The 25,018-nt window shown below is 36.8% G+C and overlaps 1 long non-coding RNA gene and 1 pseudogene across 4 annotated transcripts in view; both read right to left on the bottom strand.

Annotated features, from left to right (window-relative positions):
• Positions 1-245: 245 nt before the first annotated feature.
• Positions 246-25,018, bottom strand: part of LOC121498876 — a 129,064-nt gene continuing 104,291 nt past the window's right edge. For 2 of the 4 annotated variants that reach the window (XR_005989937.1, XR_005989938.1), the window contains one exon: positions 246-780. This is a non-coding gene — a long non-coding RNA (uncharacterized LOC121498876). Of the gene's footprint in view, positions 781-19,841; positions 20,084-25,018 lie in introns of those variants that run through there. The other 2 variants (XR_005989935.1, XR_005989936.1) reach the window with 1 other exon arrangement.
• LOC121498875 lies at positions 22,281-23,178 on the bottom strand (annotated as a pseudogene).

Raw genomic sequence — 25,018 nt, 5'->3', positions numbered from 1 at the left:
TACAAATATTTAAAGCATATCTCTAAGTTTTGACACTTGCATACCCCTTTGAAACCACATCACGAATTAAGGTAATAAACATAATTATTATGCTCAAAAGTTTGTGTCTTTTTCTAATCTTCTAATCTCTCCTACCTCCCCTCCCCTAGTCTAGGTAACCACTGTTCTGCTTTTTGTCACTATGTATTTGTTCGCATTTTCTACAATTTTATATAAATGGAATCATACAGCATGTATTTGTTTTTTTCTTGGCTGCTTTTATTCAGATTCTGATATTTATCCATGCTGCATGTATAACAGCTTGTTATTTTTTATTACTAAAGTACAGATATATCATAATTTGCTTATACAATCACCGATTGAAGGACATTTGGGTTGTTTCCAGTTTGGGGCTATTGTAGATAAAACTGCTATGAATATTTGTATTCAAATCTTTTTATGGTTGTCTATTTTCATTTCTCTTGGGTAAATATCTTGAGTGGAATGGCTAACTCATGTAGTAGGTGCGTATTTATTTTTTAAGAAACTGTCCAGCTTTTTTTTCCAAAGGGCTGAAACACTTCTATTTCTACCTACAGTGGATGAGAATTCCACATCCTTCCTAATACTTGATATGGTCAGTTATTTTAATTTTAGCTATTCTGTTAGATGTGTAGTGGTATCTCATTGCAGTTTGACTTTACATTTACCTAACGACAAATGACACTGGGCATCCTTTTGCATGCTTATTTGTTATCCATATCCCTTTTTGGTGAGATGTCTGTTCAAACCACTTGCTCCCTGAAAAAAAAAAAAAAAGAGTTGTTTTCTTATTATTGAGTTTGGAAAGTCTGCTATATATTCTGGATACAAGTTCTATATTAGATCAACAGTTTGCAAATGTTTTCTCCAATCTGTGGATTGTCTTTTCATTCTTTTATAGGATCTTTTGAAGAACTGAACTTTCAAATTTTGATGAAGTACAATTTATGTTTTTTTTCTCTTATTGATTATGTCTTTGATGTTGTATTTAAGAAATATTTGTCTAAACCCAAGGTCTCAAAGATTTTCTTTCATGTTGTTTTTCAGAAATTCTATAGTTTCAGATTTTTACATTAAATCTATGACCCATTTTGAGTTGATTTTTGTATGTGGTAAGAGGTATGGATTGAAATTCTTTTTTTTTTTTTTTGTATATGGATACACAAATATTCCAACACCATTTGTTGAAAACATTACTTTTTCTTCAGTGAATTGCCTTTGTACTTATGTCAAAAATCAGTTGTCTAGACATGTGTGGGGCTGTATCTGGGCTCTCTATTTTGTTCCATTGTCTGCCTTTATGCCAATACATCACTGTCTTAAGTACTCTAGTTTTATAATAAGTCTTGAAATCAGACCATATTTGTCCTCTAATTTTGTTCTTTCTCTTCATTTGGATACCCAGACAACCCAGGTGTCATAACAGAGAATAGCTGTTTTATGGGGATTTTTTTGTTTTTTAAAAATCTCACAGTTATTCTAGTCTGTACTGAGAAGCTAGAGTAAAAAATCCAGTTCAGATGGTTCTGTGAAGGATATGCTCACATGCTTTATCATTTCATTTGGAACTTGGACTTTATTGAACACAGATTATGTTTCAATTATTGTGGCTGAAATTTGTATCAATCCGGTTCTTGATAAAAGCTAACTATTATAGTATAGATAAGTGAAAAGTGAGTGCTGAGTATATAACTAGCAAAAGACATGTTTGTCTTTTGAGTCCTTGATCCATTTAGAAGGAGCTGGAGTGAGTTTTCATGAAAAAGTCTTTTAAAAAAAAATTTATTTATTTATTCATGAGAGACACACAGAGAGAGGCAGAGACATAGGCAGGCTCCATGCAGGGAGCCCGATGTGGGACTCAATCCTGGGACTCCCGGGATCACACCCTGGGCCAAAGGCAGATGCTCAACCGCTGAGCCACCCAGGTATCCCGCAAAATTCTATTTAAAAATTCAGCAGGACTGGGGTGCTTGGGTGGCTCAGTCAGTTGAAACTGTTAGTTTTGGCTCAGGTCATGATCTCAGAGTGGTGGGACCACCCCTGCATCCAGCTCTGAGCTCAGTGGGGAGTCTCTTGAGATTCTCTCTTCCCTCTATGTCTCCCCCGCCTCATGTCACACACACTCTCTCTCTCAAAAAGATAAATGAATCTTAAAAAAAAAATAAAAATTTGGCATGACTAAGAATTATTGTCTAAAAAAATTTTTAAAAATTATTGTCTAACATGGAATATGTTTATTGATGAGAAACATACCTAACCTTATTGTCCAATTTCCTGCAACAATCCTCAGTAGTTTGACTATGCTTTCAGTCTGATCATTTGCTTGAGACAAAGCAGTTGTTTCTATGATTTTTTTGAAGGCTTACTCTCAATTCAGGAGGGTTTGTGTGTATGTGTGTTTCTTTTTCCCCCAAAACTGAGATTGTCAATATGCCATACCTCAATTGGATTGGGAAAGTTCTGGATAGGAAATTTGCTTGGGGCTGGATAGCATTACAACTGAGGGCTTGGCTTTGGATTCAGGCAAACTGGGTTTAAATATTGATTCTACTTTGTAATAATTACATTACCTTGATTATGTTTTTAAATATCTACAAACTCATTTATCATCTGGAAATTGGGGATTATATAGTGTTTGCCTCTTAGGATTATTACTAGTGGCTTAGACTTTATTTAACTACTGCAAAGACTGGAAAAGAATAAAGCACATAACAAGCTCCAGTGTATAATCTACCAAGTTAATTCCATGATACATGACAGTGAAAACTTGATCAGGAATCCTTATTGATTTTGTAAGATTATATTAATGGTTTATACCAAGCTCCTCAGGAAAACCCAGTGTGCATACACTTGGGAACCACTACACTAGGTGATTTATATAGACTATCATTTGATTTATAACAACTCTGAGTTGTTGTGCTTTCATTCATTTTTTATCAGTAAGAAAACTGAGGTTCACAATGACTGTGTTGATGGTTATCCAGCAAATTGAGCTTCAAGGATTCAGACCCAGATCTGACTTCAAAATCCCTACTTTTAACTATTTCCCTATATTTATGTAAGCAAGGTTCTTAGAGAACCCTAAATTTAACTAAGGAGAAAATGCACATACACAGCAGAAGTTGATTGCAAATATCTGGCCCAGACTTAAGAATAAAGCAATAGGGGAACTGGGAACATTTCATTGCCATTTGTGAAGGAGTCTACCCTTAATATAATCTTACATAAACCATTAATATAATCTTACAAAATCAATAAGGAATCCTTATCAAGTTTTCAGCATCATATGTCATGGAATTAACTTGGTAGATTATATACTGGAGCTTGTTATGTGCTTTATTTTTTCCCAGTCTTTGTAGTAGTCAAAATCCAAGCCCCTAGTTAGAGCTTCTACCTAATGTTTTCCTGAGAATAATTCCCAGATGTACTGAATTTACAATGGCCAAGATAACCTGATGACTAATTTCTGGAACAATACCCTTCTTGCTATAAAATGCATTCCTACAGGTATGCATTTTTTTTTCTCTACACACCTAATTTAGGATATAGATGAACCCATATCACAGATCCAATGGGAACACTACAACACGTTTTGATATCTAAATGGCAAATGGCTCTGGCCATCACCATTAGCTATTGCTTGACTAGGCTTATAAACAAGTTACAAGAACTGAATCAAAATGACACTCTGCACACATGATGACATAATTATGGGTGTAGACTTCATCTTAGAGAAGAATCCCAAAAGAGTTTATGTCAGTATGAACTGTAAAGACTCTACCATAGGAGTATTTTTAGGATTTCTTTACTCCCACAATAATTGCAAAGAACTCAGTGACATTTGACAGTAATTTTATTATTGTGAGAACTTTCTGCTCAACTATAGGCAAGTGTTCTACAGTCGTACCTGGCACTTTGAGGCTAAGGACTCTCCAGAATTCATTAACTGAAACAACAGTGGTTTGTATTCAGTGTAATATAGTGAACTAGACCAAGAAGTTAATAGTATTTTGACATTCTGAAAAGTATTTTCCCGCCAGAAAGCTCCAACACAGCCAGATGTTATTTTCCTGTAGGCAATATAGTACTTCAATATAGTTTTTTTTTTAATTAGAGATTTTCTGTTTCTTCAAGGGAAACCAGCTTTATTTTCTTGTTATAATTATAAAAATATGGTCAGCCATACAGACAGGTGTAATAAAGAAAGAAGTCATCTGAAATTTCATTATGCAGTGATAACCTCTAGGTATGTAGGTTTCTCTCTTTCCCTCTTTGCCTATTCTTTATAATCTATTTGAAAAAAACAATGCAATAAGTGCACATGTATGGAAAAAATTAAATTTTAAAGAATGGACATAAAATGAAAAGCAGAATCCCCTCCATTTCTAAATGTTTTTCCCAGGTGAAATGTTTATGTTAACTTCTAGTTTTTGACTTATCAACTATAGTTGATTCCCAACTGTAAATGAAAAAGCAAGCCGACAAAGCCAAAGCTGCTCAAACAGCAGAAGACGCCATGAGGGTAATGGAACAGATGACCAAAGAGAAGAGCGAAACTCTGGCCTCCTTGGAGGATACCAAGCAAACAAATGAAAAACTACAGAATGAAGTAATCAGATTTATTTATTTATTTATTTATTTTTAGTAATCAGATTTAAATGTCTTTTTGTACAAAGGACAGCTTAGCGACTTCATGGAATGCTTGATCACTAACTCAGGATTGTTTATTTTTTGAAGTATGGCCTCATGCAGCTTGGATCTGTGTTAGTGGAGTTGAATATACACCAGGAGCACAATAATATTAAATAAAGTATATTAGTTCATTAAAAAAAGGTGAGTATTTAGTCTACTCATGTTACTTGCTACTTATTTTAATAATCCTAGGACTTAATAGTCCTATTGTTACTTTGATTTGAATTGGTTACTGACTGGCTTTAAATATTATACTGAAATTGCTATTGCCTGTTCTATCTGACTAATCTTTCTCTTTACTTTTCATATTAGTAAGATGCTAACTTCACTATCCAAACTTCCATTTCTGCTGTCCATTTTTTAAACCTCAACTTCTGTACTTTTGCAGTGTCAAGATTTATGATATTTTTATTTCTCTAGAAAAAATATAAATAAAACCAAAAGACCTGTGTTAAAATCATATTTCCATTACAGGCAAGCTGTGTAGTAGAGCCTCACTAAGCCTTGATAGTGAATATGTGATTTACCTTTTCCATTTCCTTTACGTGTCTTTTGATGAACAGCAGTTTCTAATCTTGATAAAGTCCAATGTATCTTTTTTCTTTTATGGTTACTACTTTTTACATACCAAGAAATCCTTTCCTACTGAATTATTGCAAAGATATTCTTTATGCTTCCTTCTAAGGATTTTATAGTTTAGTTTTTATTTTAGGTTTACAATCCACCTCACATTATTTTTTATATGTTGTGATATACTATTCAGGATATATAGATATCCAGTTGTTCTACTACCATTTGTTGAAAATATTTTCTTTTCCTCATTGAATTTCTGGCATTTCTGTCAATTGGCTGAATACATATGGGGAGAGGTCTATTTCTAGATTCTCTATTCTATTCAACCCATCTATTTGTCTTTTCTTATGCCAATAACACATTGTCTTAATTACTATAGCTTTATAATAAGTCTTAGAGTCAGATGGTCTAAATCCTCCAACTTGTTTCTTTTTCAGGATTATTTTAGCTATTCTGGTCCTTTGTATTTCTATTTAACAGTGAATGTGTGACTATCAATTTTTATAAAAAACAGCATTCTGAGCTGGAATTATACTGATTCTATACATCATTTTTAGGTGGAATGACATCTTTACAGTATCATCCTGCAACAATGTACATGGTGTATTTATTTACTTTTTTGGCCTTCCTGCAGACTTGTAGTTTTAAAAGTAGAGATCTTTTATATCTTTTTAAAAGTTTATTCTTAAGTATTTAATGTTTTTTGACACTATTATAAAGATTACTTATTTTTAAATGTTATTTCCAATTGTTTGTTGAAATAGTATAGAAATACTGACTTTTTATATCCTAGAACCTTGCTGAGTTCACTTATTGGAATTAAAAGATTTTTGGAGAATCTTGTAGAATCATGTTGTCTGTGAATAAAGGCAGTTTCGTTTCTGCTTTTCTAATCTTTATTCTCCATTACCCATTTCTTTATATGTTATATTCATCTTTTCTGGTAGACTTTTAAACATATTTATCACAGTTATTTTAAAGTCTTTCTCTGCCAACTCTAACACCTACGGCCTTTGTTGGTCTCTTTCTATTGACTGCAAGTCACATTTTCCCTTTCTAGTAATTTTTTATTGTTATGCTGTGGGTAATACATTGCAGGGTCTCTGGATCTTCCTCTGAAAAGTATTGAGTTTTGTTCTAGCAGGCAGTTAAATTACAGACAGATCACCTTTAACTTGAGGAAACTTGTGGAAACTTGGTTTTCATTTTTTTTAGGACAGGTTTATATTTTAGTTTTGGTGATGTAGGCTTTGTTCCTAGCTTCATGGAAAACCCAAGGTGGTTACCAAGGTCACTTAACTTGGTTGGATTTCAGCTTCAAGGTGTGTCTTAGCTGTGGTGGGCAGCAGCTAAAATCTCTGCTTGGCTCTTAGAGCCTTTCACAGCTGTCACCTTCTGCTAGGTTCCTTGGATTGACAGGCAGTCAGCCAACAATTTGAGGAGAGTTTATATGCAGATTTCCAGGCTTCTCACTCAGTAGCTCCTTCCTTTAGGGGATTTCACCTTAGATTTTAGTGGCTCAAACAGACCCAAATTCAGTCCTCTAAATTCTTAGGCCAGCAAGACTGGTTTTCTTCCAGGGTTCTACCTTCCTGTGCTGCACAGACTGAAGAGTGAGAGGAGCTCTTTTTATAGATACGCTATTTAGGGCTAAATAGATGTATAGGAAGTCTGATTGAGACATATTGCCAATCTACAGCCTTACCAAAATGTCCCCATTTTCCTTAATAAGTATCTTCTGTCTCAATTCTGATTGAATAATTTGTAAAAGTCCTTTTCCTCCTGCTTTCACTTCAAAAAACAAATTATGCTTTTAAAAACCTTTTAAATTCATAATGACCAAAATTTAGACTACTTTTATAACTGATGATACAGAAGTAGAATGTGACTGAGGATCAGGAGACCAAGGAATTTTTTAATTGCTTTTCCACCAATCAGCTATGTCATATTAGCATTAGGGAACCACTAAACCATTCTGTTCCTCCTTGTTGGATAAAAGTCAAGAATGGACTAAATAATGTCTAAGTAAAATTCTAATTAGATACTATATAAATACATACACACATATGTAGGCAAATTATGTAATATTTTGAGTTTCAAAAACACCTCTAATTAAAAAAATTTTGTTTATAAAATTTTTATATATTTTATTAATTGATATGTCACCAAATATAAGAGACAGCTATGACATGAAAATAAGAACATTTCTTATATTTTTTCTCCTGAAACTTTTTGGCTAAAGCTGGGAAAATAATTTTGTTTTATTTTTTTCTACTTTCTTTTTTTAAAGAATGTATTTATTTATTTATTTGAGAGAGTGAGAGAGAGCATGTGCATGCAAGTGCAGGAGGTGGGGAAGGGCAGAAGAAGAGGGAGAGAGAATCTCAAGCAGACTCTGGGCTGAGCACAACCTTGAGATCACGACCTGAGTCAAAACCAAGAGTCCATGCTTAATGGACTCTGCCACCCAGGTGCCTTAACAATGTTCCCTTTAAAAGGTATTAGATAACTTAGAATGATTATAAATATGATATTCTTAATTTATAATTAAAAACTAAAACATATTTCATTCTTAATGAAACTACTTAATCATTAACATTTTGAAAAATGTGCCATTGGGACCCCTGGGTGGCTCAGTGGTTGAGCATCTGCCTTTGGCTCAGAGTGTGATCCCGGGATTCTGGGAGAATCCCGGGATTCTGGGAGAATCGAGTCCCACATCGGGCTCCTGCAGAGAGCCTGCTTATCTCTCTGCCTATGTCTCTGCCTCTCTCATGAATAAATATAATCTTTTAAAAAAGAAAAAGAAAAAAGAAAATGCACCATAAAAGTCAAGTGTCATCTTCAATAGGAAACTTTTACTAAATATCTGTAAACCTCTTTGCAAAAACTGCTTGATTTTAATGGAAAATCATTAAAACATCAAAAACCTGTAAACCTAAAGAGTTTTGCTTCTAACTACTATCCTTTCTATGTGTGGCCCAATAAAATAATGGGACTCACATGTTTTCTTTGACATTTCACTAAATTCAGTTCAATTCAATCTAAGTATCTGAGAAATATGTGGGACTATAAACTTAAAAATTCATTTAATTCATTTTAAATTCATTCATTCAATGAATTCATTCATTCCTTTAATTGCACAATGTGTCTAGGAACTCCACAGATTATTAAGTATTAAAGTTAAATATTACTTCACTTTGTGTCTAGAGTTACTCTATCTCATGAGAAATTATTGATAGGAATAATATACTTTTAGTTATCTGGTCCATGTTCCTAAGGCCAATGCCCTCCTTTTCTGAACTCAGATGCAGACAACTTCCATGTTACTGAATTTCTATCATTCTTTACTTCTTTCTACCATTCACATCATTTGTTCAAATGTCATCTCTTTGTAAAAGCCAGTTACCTTCCTCTTAACTCTTCAATGATAAGGAATCTTAAGCAGCTCGCTAGCCATTTCTTTTTCCATTTCAAATTTCTGTGTATTTCAATTTTTTATTCAAGATATGCATGCACATAGTTAATTTAAATTGTTTTGTAAAACACTTTTCCTCTTCCTTACTGCTTCTCTATTTCTTTTTTTTTTTTTTTGCTTCTCTATTTCTTAATTCCTCAAAGCAAAATCAAATATTTTTGTTATTTTAAACTGCACATTTCTATGCAACATGGTTTTTTTATTTTTTATTTTTTTATTTTTTTTTATTTTTTTATTTTTATTTTTTGCAACATGGTTTTTTAAAAAATTATTTATTTATTTATGAGGGAGAGAGAGAGAGAGAGAGAGAGAGAGAGAGAGGCAGAGACACAGGCAGAGGGAGAAGCAGGCTCCATGCACCGGGAGCCCGACATGGGACTCGATCCCGGGTCTCCAGTATCACGCCCCGGGCCAAAGGCAGGTGCCAAACCGCTGCACCACCCAGGGATCCCTATGCAACATGGTTTTATTGCTATATCTTGATCTATCAATTTTAGATATTATCTCATGTCATCTCCCTCCAAATAAGGATTTAGCATTCACTTTTGTTTGAAACCACTTACGGTACTGCCTATCTCTATCCTATCCCCACCTATATATTTTTCCTCTGTGCTCTTTTCCTCCCAGTATAGTTACATCATGTCTAGTTAGGTCAATATTCAATGTTTGAATTCTTATAAATAGTTAAACAATATTTTCTGCTGAGCCACATACTATACTGGATTAATTTTACTTTTTATTAGAGTTCGTTGTCTTGTCTCCCCCCTCCCTTTTTTTAAAGATTTTATTTATTTATTCATGGGAGACACACACACACACACAGAGGTAGAGACATAGGCAGAGGGAGAAGCAGGCTCCATGCAGGGAGCCCGACATGGGACTTGATCCCAGGTCTCCAGGCTCACACCCTGGGCCAAAGGCAGTGCTAAACTGCTGAGCCACCCGGGCTGCCCCCCTTTCATTAGTATTTTACATATAAAATCCTTTGGTTAGCAATTTATATATACAATTAAATATATAACTTAATTTCAGACACTTAGTTGTTTATATCCCTCAAAGACACCCAGACAATTCTACCAATTTTATTTTTCTTGAAGAAATCTCTTCTGGAGCTGTTTGACTTTGCCCATTTTCCTATAACTTTCTTATAACTTATGTATTTTCTTACTTGGTTTATGCTCTTGTTTAGTGTAACATTACACATCCTCAAGCAGTGGACGAGAGAGATTCACAGCAGCTGGATTTTCATGACTTTAGATGTCTGAAATGTCTTTATTTTTCCCTCACAGTCGATTAGTATAGAATTCTAGGTTAGAAATCTCAGTATCTTAAAAATCATTGTTTCAATGTCTTTTAGATTCCAGGGTTGCTCTTGAGAAGTCCAAAGGCATTCTAATACCTGTCTCTGCATTATACCTTCTCTTTGGAGGTGGGTGGAGTTTTTGCTTTGCTTTCAGTGTTCAGAAGTGTATTGTAATTGATATTAGTATGGATTCATGCTTTTCCAATGTGCCAAGGCAGATATTCACATTCATCAGGCCTCCTCTACCTGCAAACTCATATCCTTCAGTTCAGGGGACGTTTTGTGGATTATTCTTTGTTGATTTCCTCTACTCCATCATGCATTTTCTCTTTCTGAAAATCATTTTATTTGTGTATTGGCTTTCCTGGATTAGTTCTCTATTTGCCTATCTTTCCCATTTTATGTTTGTCTTTTTACTCTACTCTCTGAAAGTTTCCTTCAGTGTCATTCCCCAGTCTTTTTTTTTTTTTAAAGATTTTATTTATTTATTCATAAGAGAGAGAACGACAGAGAGAAAGAGAGAAAGAGAGAGAGAGGCAGAGACACAGGCAGAGGGAGAAGCAGGTTCCATGCAGGGAACCTGACATGGGACTCGATCCTGAGTCTCCAGGATCACACTCTGGACTGAAGGCGGCGCTAAACCGCTAAGCCATCCAGGCTGCCCTGCCCCAGCCTTTCTATTGCATTTTTGGTTTCTGCATTTTTTTAAAATTCCAAAATCTCTTTTAAAAATTATGAATAATTCCTCCTCCATTTTATTTTATATAAATACTCCTAGATTTTTTTTTATTTTTTTATGATAGTCACAGAGAGAGAGAGAGAGAGAGAGAGAGAGGCAGAGACATAGGCAGAGGGAGAAGCAGGCTCCATGCACTGGGAGCCCGACGTGGGATTCGATCCCGGGTCTCCAGGATCGCGCCCTGGGCCAAAGGCAGGCGCTAAACCGCTGCGCCACCCAGGGATCCCATTCCTCCTTCATTTTAAATAGCATACTGACCTTGCCTCATACACCTTGCCTTATACATCTCAGGACAATTTTTTAAAGTAAACTTTTCTTCTCTCTTAATAGTCTCCATTCCCTTGTTTGTCTGGTAATCCTTAGTTGATCTTTCTTCTAAAGACAATGCCATTGAAAATCTGACTGCAAGTTGGAATGTGTGGATGGTGCTTGTCAATTGTAGGCTTCACTTTCTCCTTGGTCTGTTTTTTCATTGAATTTCTTCTTCTTGTGAATTTCTGATCAATATCTTTAGACTTCTTTTTAGGCTGGTCATTTTGCCCAAAGAAAACTTCCAAACTTTTGCCTGCAGGTTAGAAATCTGGCTCTCAGAGTCCTGGGAGCTGAATGAGGGAAGGAGGCAGGATATCTCAGCATTCAAAATGTAAATATTGATTTAATCTCCACATTTTTAGTGTGATATTAGAGATACCAGTGGTTCTGGTGTTCCATTCTCCAGAGACTCTCTATTTTACCCTCATCGGAGAAATATTTTCTGTCCTTTCCTGGACCTGAAGACTGAAGTTGCCTTGCAGTTTATGGTAGAAAGGGGGATGTGGGATCTGTTTCTTAAACAGACTTTCAAGTATGTTTCTGTATTTAGTCTCATTTTCACTGCCCTTTTTCACTCGCCATGGCCAGGAACATTTCACGTTTTACTATGGCCCGAGCTGTGGCATTTTGGCTATCAAAACAGAATATTTGAAAAAAAATATTTGTAGCTTCACTTTACTGTTTGCTTTGTACCAGGTACATTATAGACATTATCTATAATTTTCAAAACCAGCCTAAAACTATGTTATTATCATCATCAGTGCATGGAGTTGAATAACTTAAATAGAATTACATAGTAAAGCAATTGTGCTTGAGATTCAAAACTGAATCTGGACTGTAGGCTCTAAAGTTGATGCTTTTTGCTACATGCTGCACTGTGTTGTTAGTCTTAAAAGAGGAGTCAAACTTATTAAGTCAGAAACACCAGGACCTACTGGCACATCTGAAATGCCTTTGCTCTCCACCTCATTTCATATTCATCGGGTGTTTTAGAACTTATTTTGGGTGTATCTTGAGTAGACATTGGGAGTGGAGAGTGAAAGCCCAAGGATTATGGGAATAATGACTTTGAAAAGATTGATGATGATGCAGCCACTAGCAGGAAATGGAAGTGAACTGTTGAAAGGGGAAAGCTTGTGACTATATTTATATTCTTCACATTGGGGTAATAGTAAAAAAAAAAAATCAAATGATGAAATCAACTGCAGCCTTTTGCTGGTATTATGAGTTTTTTTGGTTGAGTTTGTTTCTTAAGGCTGAGCAATTAAGTGAGCCTTCCCTGGAAACAGGAATCAAGATTAGATGATCTGAGAGGTCATTTTCAGCTTTATGACTCAGAAATGTTTATTAATGAGGCCAGTTTCCCCACTCACAAACCTAGTCTTCCTCTTCTGCTATAATCAAATATTTATTCCTATCCTTTGTGCCCTGCACTTCCACTTTGCCTCCTGAACCAAAGCATACTTGTAAATTCTAAACAAATATTTACCAACCACCTACTATCTGCCAGTCACTATTAGATGTCAGTCACACAAAAATAAACAAGACAGACCAAGGCCTGCCCAATAGAACTTAATGAGTTTAATGGAGAATTCTTATCTTTAATAAGCAAGTAAAATAAACTGATAAACAATAAGGGGACAGATCTTACCATCTTTTCCAAATTTTTTCATATTATATGCATTAAATAATAAATATTTAAAAAAATAAATATTTAAATACCCTTTCATTTTATATTCAACATTAACCTAAATGACCTCTTCAACCTCCCAGATTTTACTGTCCTTCAAGGGATCTGGCATTGCTCCTTTTCCAAGAGCATATATTTGGTTCTCTTCTTTGCTAACTACAGCCTTCTTCCTGCCATCTGCTTCCTTCCCCCACTCTGCTGATCCTTAAGAGATTTTCTCCTCCATCATCACCCATTTAACTCTCTTTTGACATCACTTGTCTTTTGTGCTCATCTCAGAAGAAAAGCTGTTTTTCTTCTTTCAGATTAAAGATGCTCCTTTTGCCCTAGGACTATTCCTTACTCCTCAGAGTATTTTCACTCTTTAGTATCATTCCTAGACTGGCTCCACTGGTGTATTCTCATCTGTCTTTGCATGTGCACAGATTTTTTTCCACTATTGATAATTTCCAATTGACAGAGACAACCCATGGAGCTAGTCTTCTTTCCCTCAGATTTTCACTTTCAGATAAGTAAATATTTATTACCCTCAATTTTGATTTCTGTCATGACAACATACTTCTTCTTTAGCCTCTGTCATATATTTTTCCTCAAATCCTTTCACCAAAACTCTTTCAAGGGTGACTATTGACCTCTTACTAAATCTAATGACCTTTTCCAGGCCTTACTTTTTGGCTTTGGCCTTCTTAACATTTCTGTAGTACATGACCATGTTGTCCTTCTGAAACATACTTATTGGTTGGCTTCTGTGATCTTCTGTGACACTGAACTTCCATGATCACCTTCCATTTGTCAGACAATGGAAGACTCTTCTCTATCCTAGTTCATGACTTAACCCTTTGACCTTCACTCTCAAGTTTCTTTCCCATTTTTATTGATTCTGTGCATTGGCTATAACCATTAAAGCCATTAAAATTATTATTTTTTTTAAGATTTTATTTATTTATTCATGGAAGACAAACACACACACGCAGAGAGAGAGAGAGAGAGAGAGAGAGAGAGAGACTCAGAGACACAGGCAGAGGGAGAAGCAGGCTCCATGCAGGCAGCCTGACGTGGGACTCTATCCTGGGTCTCCAGGATCATGCCCTGGGCTGAAGGCGGCGCCAAACTGCTGAGCCACCCAGGGTGCCCCATTAAGTCTATTCTTGATGAGTCTTTGAATTTTCCAAGTGGATCATGATATAAAGTATGTTAAGGGTTGACCATATTTTGGAATGTTTTGCTTAAGCAAAATTGTATAGGCTCTGTACAGAAGGATTGTTCTGAGTGTGATATTCTAATGTGCATTATGATATCCAAGAAGTAGTAAACATCTTCAAAATGTATTTAGTCTCAGGATCTTTTAATGGGGCATCTCATGTAAATAGTGTTTGAGAAACACATTTTGGAAAACAGTGTTTATTATTATGAGTTCTAATGTCTCACCTTAATTCAATTTTGTGCCGGAAACTAAACATGGGATGTTTCTACTTGGATATAGCATTAACTTAGTAGGTCAAGAACTTACTAAATCAGGTCTAAAATTCTACTCAGTAGAACACCATTATTTTTCAACCCATTATCTCTTCTTAGTTTTCTTCTCTGCATCAGTGTCATCACAATTTTCTTAGTCACTCCAACTCAAAACCTCAGCATCATCTCTGGATTTTCCTTCTTCATCATTCCCTTTACCATTCAGTCATCTCATAATTATTAATTAGATAGTTCTTGAACTTGTATGCACTGTTATTTCCCTAGTCCAACTTCTCATAACCTCATATCTGGAAATCATCCTAAATGGCCCTGATGTGTCAAGTTTTTCCTCATATGATCCATACAAAACAACCACTTTTGTCAAAATACAGATTTGATCATGTCACTGCCCTACTAAGACTCTTCAGCCAACTTCTGGTTACCTCTTGAAGAGAGTCTGAACTATTTTAAGGTTAATGTCTCTATCAATTTCCCCTATCTAGTTCCTTGCTATTTCTTTAATTTTACTATTTACTCCAGCTAAATAGACCTCACTGTTCTAAGACTGTGGAGGTTTTCTAGCTCTGAACCACTTACTAACAATCTGCCTTGCATTACTTTTGGCATTATTTTTAAAAATCATAGATCATAAAATCAATTTTTTGGTGTTTAGGTGAAATTATTTATTTTCATTTATTTGCTTGAAGATTACATCTATATTGTAGTTCTCTATTTTCTCTTCATAAGGAAGTAATGATCTCTGTAAGATATTCTTTTTTTTTCTATAAGATATTCTTATGGGATCCCTGGGTGGCACAGCGGTTTAGCGCCTGCCTTTGGCCCAGGGCGGGATCCTGGAGACCCGGGATAGAATCCCACGTCGGGCTCCCGGTGCATGGAGCCTGCTTCTCCCTCTGCCTATGTCTCTGCCTCTCTCTCTCTCTCTCTGTGACTATAATTAAAAAAAAAAAAAAGATATTCTTATACTTTTATGTCAGTTATTCATTGCTAATAACACATCATCTTAAACTTAATTGCTTAAAACAAAAAGACTTTATTAATTTGTTCATGCTTCTCTGGGTCAAGAATTCAGGCAGGGACTGCTAGAGTTTCTTCTTTGTCAGGGATCATGGTGTCAGTGGGGGTGTTGGGATGGCTAGAGTTTTAAGATGGTCTCTCTCACATTTCTGACAGTTATTTCTGATTCCTGATTGAGGACTCAGGTGGGGCTGTTGTCAGGTTTGGTTTTTCTCCACATAGATCTCTCCATGGGGCTGTTCAGGCTTCCTCATTGCATAGTAGCTGAGTTCACAGTGGGTGAATTATAAGATGCAAAGACAGAAGTTGTATTACTTTTAAGGCCTACCCTCAGAATTCAAAGCATTACATTTCCTATTAGGCATAATAAGTACTAAGTCTATCCCAAATTCAATGGTGGAGGAAATAGACTCCACCTTTTAACAGAAGAATAAATAGCAAGGCCACATTGCAAAAGAGCATACTGATAACCACTGATCCTTTTACTTTCTCCATAGGTTTTCTTTTTCCAGAATATCACACAGTAGGTAGTATTTTTGGATTAGTTCCTTTCATTCAATTACATGTATTTTAAGTTTCTTCCATGTCTTTCTATGGTTTGGTAGCTCATGTACATTTGGGCTGTTATAACAAAATACAACAGATTAGGTAGCCACCTAATCTTGCTATAAAAAGCAGCAAGTATTTCTCAGAGTTCTGGAGGCTGGAAGTCCCAAACTGGATGCAAGCATGGCTGGGTTCAGGTAAAGAGCCTCTTCTGAGTTGCAGATTGCTGACTTCTCAGTGTAACCTCCCATGGTGGAAGGGACAAGAGAGCTTTCTCTGGCCTCTTCTGAAAGGGCTGCAAAATATTTCATTGTACAGATACAGCATGGTTTTATTTAACTCATTTCCTATTAATAAACATTTGGTTTGTTTAGTCTGTTATTACAAATAGTATTTCTTATTTTTTAAGATTTTATTTATTTGAGATTGAGAGAGAGAGAGACGGAGCACAGGTGCATTTATAAGAAGGGCAGAGAAGAGGGATGGGGAGAAGCAGACTCACAGCTGAGTAGGGAACTCCACGTGGGGCTCAATCCCAGGACCCTGGGATCATGACCTACTATAGTCAAAGGCAAACGCTTAACCTATTGAACCCCCCTACAAATAGTACTTCAGTGAATTCCTGTGAACCTACCTTTTTGTATTTTTTTTTTCCTGGTGTATCTTTGTAGTAGATTTCTAGAAGTGGGATTGCTAAATAAAAGGGTAAGTACTTGTGTAATTTTGCTACATATTGACAAATTCCCCTCTCTTTAGGAGTTTCAACATTTTGTATTTCCATAACAATGTATTAAAGTGCTATTTCTTCACAGCCTTATCAAGAAAATATGTTGCAGACTTTTGGATTTTTTTCCAATCTGATAAGAAAGAAATAGTAACTCAGTGAAGTTTTAAATTATTACTTATTTGTTATGAATATAATTTAAAACTTTTCTTATGTTTAGTAGCCATTTACATTTCTTTTTCCTATGATATCTGTTCATATTTCTAGCCTATCTTTCTACAGGTTGTCTTTTTTCTTTAGTTTTAGAAGCTTTTATATATATTAGAGATATGAACCATTTGTGTATAACATACACTTTTTCCTAGCCAGTCATTTGTTTTTTTTTTATTAGTTGTGTTTATTTTCACATTTCTAATTCTTACCTAATCAAATCCATCATTTTTATTGCTTCTGGAGTCATAGTTTCCCCACTTTCAGGTTGTCATTCAATTCTGTTTCTCTTTATTTAAATTTATTATATATATATATATATAATTTATTGGAGTTGATTTGCCAACATATAGTATAACACCCAGTGCTCATCCTGTCAAGTGCCTGCCTCAGTGCCCGTCACCCAGTTACCCCATCCCACTATCCACTACCCCTTGTTCATTTCCCAGAGTTAGGAGCCTCTCATGTTTTGTCACCCTCTCTGATTTTTCCCACTCATTTTCCCTCCTTTCCCCTATGATCCTTTTCACTATTTTTTGTATTCCCCATATGAGTGAAACCATATAATGATTGTCCTTCTCCGATTGGCTTACTTCACTCAGCATAATACCCTCCCATCCACGTCAAAGCAAATGGTGCGTATTTGTCCCTTCTAATGGCTGAGTAATATTCCATTGTATATATAGACCACAGGTTCTGTATCCATTCATCTTTTGATGGACACTGAGGCTCCTTCCACAGTTTGGCTATTGTGGACATTGCTGCTGTAAACATTGGGGTGTAGGTGTCCCGACATTTCACTGCATCTGTATCTTTGGCGTAAATACCCAGTAGTGCAATTGCTGGGTCATAGGGTAGCTCTACTTTTAACTCTTTGAGGAACCTCCACACAGTTTTCCAGAGTGGCAGTACCAGTTCACATTCCAATTCTGTTTCCTTTTAATACGCTTAGTAATCATCAAACTAACCCAGTTTAGTGGGTTTAAATAGCATTTTTCATTTTTATTTTATTTATTAATTTATTTTAAAAGATTTTATGTATTTACTCAAGAGAAAGAGTGTGAGCCTGATGCGGGGCTCATCAGGCTCTTAGGACTCTAAGATCACCACCTGAGCTGAATGCAGATGCTACCCAGGAGCCCCACAACCAGCGATTTTTTAAATAAGAATAAATAGAACAGAAAAAAAAATGTAGTAATTGCACATAATAAAGTATTGAAAGAGCTCGGAAGTTGTCATTCCTATCCTTACAACAAGAAAAATGGTGAACAAACTGAAAGTCATCAATTTTGGAGTCATCAGAGAACTGAGGTCAAAGAACAAAATGTTGCTCCTCAAAACAGAGAGACAGAAAGATAAAGAGAATTGCAGTTTACCAGGAATAGAAGCCCAGTAGAAGCAGACTGTAGTCGGAACTGTTATCTGTAGGAATACTTCAAACTGTAACTAAGGAACTACTAAGTGGCTTAATGTAGACTAGCTTAAGAGTTAAAAACTCCAAGGGGGCCCTATTTTAATGGTACACTCCCATTTCCATGAGTTTTACCTCCAGAGTTCCTATCATGTTCTCACTGTGAAGATGGGAGACAAATCCTCTAGTACTTCCAGCAGGAGGAGGAATAATCATTTTGAAATATGTTCTTTCTTTTTTTTAGATTTTATTTATTGATTCATGAGAGACACACAGAGAGAGGAGAGACACAGGCAGAGGGAGAAGTAGGTTCCCTGTGGGGGAGCCTGATGTGGGGCTCCATCCTAAGACCCCAGGACCACAACCTGAGCCTAAGGCAGACACTCAACTGCTGAGCCACCCAGGAGCCCTTGAAATATTGTTCTTAGCAAGTTCTACCCTCAAAGGAAACTATTTTACCAGAGTTTAACTGATTGGGGTTTCACTAAGGCTTAAATAGCCTGAGGGAAGGGAAATAGCCAGCCTAGACTCACTAAAAACTTGAGACCTAATCTGAGATCTAATCATAGGCCCATAGAACACTTTCCCTTGCCCTATACCTTGCTCCATATCAATAGGGTTCCTGTATAATATTAGGGGATTAAGGCTAGAAGAACTAAAAGCCTCAAATGCTATTTAAGGAGTCTCTATGAAAACCCAAAGGCTACAAGGGGAGACACACCTGTTAAATTTTAAGCTCCTCGAGTAGATGGTCATTTCTTTTAAATCACCTCAGTTGATCAGATTGACATGTAGTAGGTACTCAATACTTACTATACTTACAGTATATACTTACTATATATAAGTATATATAACTTACAGTATATACTTACTATACTTACTCAATACTTACAATACTTATCCAATGAATGGATTCGTGAAGGACTCAGTATACTGTACTCGTTCTCCTTTAAGAAAGATAGTGGTTGGCTGTCAAGGTCTTATCCTTTCTATTACTTTTGTACATATGATTCATTATTTAAAAGTTCACAAAATTAGCAATCCATGAAATGGGACCAGTTCTTATAAGCATGTCTTTCTAGGGGCCCGTGGGTGGCTCAGTTGGTTGAGCATGGGACTCAGGTCATGATCTCATGGGTCGCTGGATCCAGCTCCAGCTGGGGCTGGGTACAGAGTCTGCTGAGGATTCTCTCCCTCTGCCCCTCCCCCCAACTCACCTGCATGCTCTCTCTCAAGTATTTTTTAAAAATAAACATATCTTCTAGAATTTAAATAAAAATCTGAAATTAAAAAAAAAAAATGAAGCAGAAGTGAAAAGGGAGTCATTCCCTCCCCTCTTTTCTTTCATGTGAAAATGGGCAGAGTTTAGAAATAACATTTATAGGGATCCCTGGGTGGCTCAGCGGTTCGGTGCCTGCCTTTGGCCCAGGGCCCGATCCTGGAATCCTGGGATCAAGTCCCATATTGGGCTCCCTGCATGGAGCCTGCTTCTCCCTCTGCCTGTGTCTCTGCCTCTCTCTCTATGATGAATAAATAAAATCCTTTTTAAAAAAAAGAAATAACATTTATAGATTTTCAAGCTTCACACTTGATTTTTTTTTTAAGTAGGCTTCACACCCAGCATGGAGCCCAAGGTGTGGCTTGAACTCAGGACCCTGAGATCAAGACTTGAGCTGAGATTAAGAGCCGGTCACTTAACTGACTGAGCCACCCAGGTGCCCCAGAAGTTCCACACCTGAAATCATTTTGTAGGGAAATATGCTTTATTTTGTGCTCATTCTTTTCTCTGTGCTTATCTCCATTTCTTACTTCCCACTTCCTCATCATCACGTTCTTCTTTCTTCTGGCCTTTAGGTCCCCATCATCTGAAGTCTCTCTCCAGGGGACTCTGAGAATGGAATGGAAAGAACCCTGGATTTAGTGCCAGGGGATCTCAGTGTAAATCCTGATTCTGTGCATCAAGCAACTGATAGGCTTGGGGGAGGCAACTGCCTCTCAGAGCTCAGTCTCCTTCCTGGGCACAGTGGACTTTCCAAGTCATCCTCCTTCACTAGGCTGCTGGGAGAGTCAAAAGAACATCAAGGAAGGGCTTGGTAAGTTGTTAACTTAAAATCACCTATTGCCAAAATCACAGCTGTCTGGGGTCCTGCACAAGGGCTCCAAAGAATTCTCTTTGGGTCATCCCTTCTGTTGTGTTTTCCCCCTCTGTCTCTCTTTCTACCTTACTTATAGGAAGAAGTTTATTCCTTCATGTTGTCTGAAGGCTTGATTATCTAATGCCAATTATTCACTTACCCTTCTAGTATGATTTTGTAGCTATTCTGAATTTCTAGTTGTATCTGGTGGGAATGATTTGGAAAATGATTTTAAGCATTTTTCTCAGAATTTTAAAATTTGAATTACATCTCTATGTTTAACTACATCTCTACATATAATTGCATCTCTATATTCCAACTCACAACTAGTGCAATCCCTTTGCTCACGTCAGAGCATTGTTCATTAGTTTAACCATTTAAAATTAACTTTAATGATATAAAAAATCTAATATTAACCACTTCCCTTAACTCATTTGATTAGTAACTTGTATCAGGTGAATCATTCCAGTGATGCCAATTCATTGTAGTGAGATTGTTTCTCAATCTCCACTACCTCACAATTTAGATCTTAATGGCTTTAGGTTGGATATAGCAATTATATTTTGACAGGACTGAATAAAAATTCTGTAATGTATAACCACTGAGGAAATACTCATGATATTGTACTATTAAAAATGTACTTGCAAAAAAAGAAAAAATTTAAAAATAACACAGATGATGCTAACTCTTACAATTGCAAAATCATTTAAAAATATAAGATTAGTCAGCCTGTGGTAGATGACTGAATTTCTTAAGTAAGGCTATTTAAATACTTCACTGTATGTGGAGTTTCTATTTAACTTTCTTTTTTCAAGTTTTTATTTAAATTCCAGTTAGTTAACATGCAGTGTAATATTAGTTTTAGGAGAATTTAGTGATTGATGACTTACATGTAACACCCAGTGCTTACAACAAGTGCCACCCTTAATACCCATTACCCTATAGCCACTTTCCCTCCAACAGTCCTCAATAGCCCCTAGTTTGTTAAGAGTCTATTTTATGGTTTGCTTGTCTCTCTTTTTCATTCCCTATGTTCATCTGTTTTGTTCTTAAATTCCTCATATGAGTGAAATCATATGGTATTTGTCTTTCTCTGACTGATTTATTTCTCTTAGCATAATACAATTTAGTTCCATCCATGTTGTTGCAAAGGGTAAGATTTAAGATTTTTTATGGCTGAGTAATATTCTATTGTATACATATACCACAACTTCTTTATCCATTCATCAGATGATGGACATTTGGGCTCTTTCTATAATTGGCTATTGTTGATAATGTTGCTATAAACATTGAGGTCTATGTGTCTCTTCAAATCAGTATTTTTGTATCCTTTGTGCAAATACTTAGTAGTGCAATTGCTGGATCATAAGGTAGTTTTCTATTTTCAACTCTTTGAGGAAACTCCATACTGTTCCTCTAAGTAACTTTCAAACTCCTAGATTCTTGGCATTTTGCCACAACATTTATGGATTCAATCCTTCTCTCAGTGACACATGGATGCAATTCAAAACATATTTTTTAAGTAAAACACTTTTGTCTTTTTTTTCCAGCTAATAAGTAATCTTTACTACAGAGTGAAGAAAATTCAAAGGACAAATAATGCATAATTGAGTTACATTCCAGGTACAAATTTTTATTATTCAAATAAGCATGCATATACAACATTAAACAATCAATGTTTCAAACATTCAATTTTGGCATTCTCTTTTTTAAGTCTGCAGAGCTCTTTTTTTTTTTTTTTTTTTTTGGCTGGGTACAGTATACTTTATTGATGGTACATGACAAGGTAGGGCTCCCCAAGCCCCTCCCCTTCCTCGGGGTCTAGGATATAAATTGGAGGTCAGGAGATTCTCAGTGTGTTGGGGGATTAAGTTGGGGCAGGGACTCCCCAGCAGCTGAGAGCCTCTCTCTTCCTCTTGTTCTTGCCGGGGCTGGTGGTCCAGGAGGCTCTTACTCCTTGGAGGCCATGTGGACCATGAGGTCCACCACCTGGTTTCTGTAGCCGAATTCATTGTCATACCAGGAAATGAGCTTGACAAAGTGGTCATTGAGGGCAATGCCAGCCCTGGCGTCGAAGGTGGAAGAGTGGGTGTCACTGTTGAAGTCACAGGAGACAACCTGGTCCTCAGTGTAGCCCAGGATGCCCTTGAGGGGGCCCTCCGATGCCTGCTTCACTACCTTCTTGATGTCGTCATATTTGGCAGCTTTCTCCAGGCGGCAGGTCAGATCCTCAACTGACACATTGGAGGTGGGGACACGGAAGGCCATGTCAGTGAGCTTCCCGTTCAGCTCAGGGATGACCTTGCCCAACAGCCTTGGTGGTTCCAGTGGAAACAGGGATGATGGTCTGGGCAGCCCCTCGGCCGTCACACCACAGCTTCCTAGAGGGGCCGTCCACGGTCTTCTGGGTGGCAGCGATGGCATGGACGGTGGTCATGAGGCCCTCCACGATGCCAAAGTGGTCATGGATGACTTTGGCTAGAGGAGCCAAGCAGTTGATGGTGCAGGAGGCATTGCTGACAATCTTGAGGGAGTTGTCATACTTCTCGTGGTTCACACCCATCACAAACATGGGGGCATCAGCAGAAGGAGCAGAGATGATGACCCTCTTGGCCCCGCCCTTCAAGTGAGCCCCAGCCTTCTCCATGGTGGTGAAGACCCCAGTGTACTCCACAACATACTCAGCACCAGCATCACCCCATTTGATGTTGGCGGGATCTCGCTCCTGGAAGATGGAGATGGACTTCCCGTTGATGACAAGTTTCCCGTTCTCAGCCTTGACTGTGCCGTGGAATTTGCCGTGGGTAGAATCATACTGGAACATGTACACCATGTAGTTGAGATCAATGAAGGGGTCATTGATGGCGACAATATCCACTTTGCCAGAGTTAAAAGCAGCCCTGGTGACCAGGTGCCCAATACGGCCAAATCTGGCACTGCACCAGAAGATGTGGCTGTCTGTCGAACGGGGAGGAGCAGAGCTGCAGAGCTCTTTCTTGAGTATCCATATTCTTGGAAATGTTGACCCATCTTCTAGTATATAGTGGAATTTCTTTTGGAATTTTGGGTCTATAGATACTTTTTTTTTAAGAAATGTAAGGGATCTGAAAAGCCTATTAAAATACTTTCTATGCCACTAAGTTTAGGGTCACTGCTTTTGACTTAGGTTAAAACTACTATCCAGGTAACCAAATAACCAAGTAACTCAAATAGTATCTGTAAGTTCTATCTACAAATAATCCTTATTGAGAGTTTGTTTAGTTATATACATTCAGATACTTTCTTGGTTTTCATATATAAATCAAACATTTTTGTGGACAATAAAATTCTTCCTTATTTTCAGCATCCATCCATTCAAAACTTGTGTAAGCCAGCTTTTGCTGTAGTAACAAATAACCTCAACGTCTTTGTGGGTTAAAGCAACAAATGTGCTTGTGAGGTAGTTCTGTCAGATTTAGCTGAGCTTGGTAGAGCTAGACCTTGCCCCATGAAACATATATTTTCATTTCATAGCTTCAAACTAAGGGAGTAAGCCAGTACCTTGGATATCCTATTCTCATTTTAGAGGGAACAATCAAGAGACTGGGTACCAAGCCATGCAAAATATGCAAGTACATTTAAAACTTCTACTGAGATATTCTTTTAGCCAAAGAAAGTAATATGACCTAGGCTAAAGTCAGTGGGCAGGAAAGTAGACTGTATTCATAGAGAAGCATGGCAAGGGTATGGAGGGAATGAACATTTGTGAAATAATGCAATCTCCCGCAGCCTGCCATTGTTTACAAATGTCCACTTCCTTCCCATAAACAAATATAGTCAACCCATTCTAACAATACTCTAAGGTTTCATTCAATCAAAATATCTAGCTTGAAATGTAGGCTCTCAAAATATATATCATGCTTGGGGCATCCAGGTGGCTCAGTGGTTGAGCATCTACCTTCAGCTCATGTTGTGATCCCAGGGTCCTGAGATCGAGTTCCGCATCAGGCTCCTCATAAGGAGCCTGCTTCTCCCTCTATGTTTCTGCCTCTCTCTGCATCTCTCATAAATAAATACAAAAATAAAAAATAAAAAAAAATAAATAAATACAATCTTTTACATATATATATATATATATATATAATATGTCGAGATATATATACACACACACACACACATATATATATATATCATGCTCAAACATAGCTCCTCTTCAGCCAAAGTCCTATAAACTAAAGGATTTGTTATTTGCACCCCAAACATCCATCATAAAATAGTAGAACCCACAATAAACACTCTTATTTAGAAAGGGGAAGAAGGAGAGAACCTAGCAATCACTGATCCATAGCAATTCTGAAATCCCAATGAGGAACTGTTATAAGATCTACTAACCTGAGCTAGTGCAGAAAGCTTTACCCATTTTCAGTTTTGTTTCCTGGAGGTAGACTCTTAGTCTATAGTCCTTCTTGAAATCTTGACTTCATTTTCTAGGAGGTCCTTCCTTTTTAAATATCCTCTTTGGGAAAAATTGCCCTCTTTGGCTAACTGAACAGCTTCCTCGGCCTGCCCATAGAACATGGAGGACTCAAGAATAGTTTTATTGTTCAAATGATGACAATTCCTTCAATTCAGGCCAGTGGCAATTTGAGCAGTTGGGCATAACTCTTTAAAAAATATTGTTGTTTTCTTTGATACCTTTGTTTCTATTA

This window comes from Vulpes lagopus, chromosome 9 (genome assembly GCF_018345385.1).
Source record: "Vulpes lagopus strain Blue_001 chromosome 9, ASM1834538v1, whole genome shotgun sequence".
NCBI lineage: Eukaryota > Metazoa > Chordata > Mammalia > Carnivora > Canidae > Vulpes > Vulpes lagopus.
This window is presented reverse-complemented; position numbering and strand designations above follow the sequence as displayed.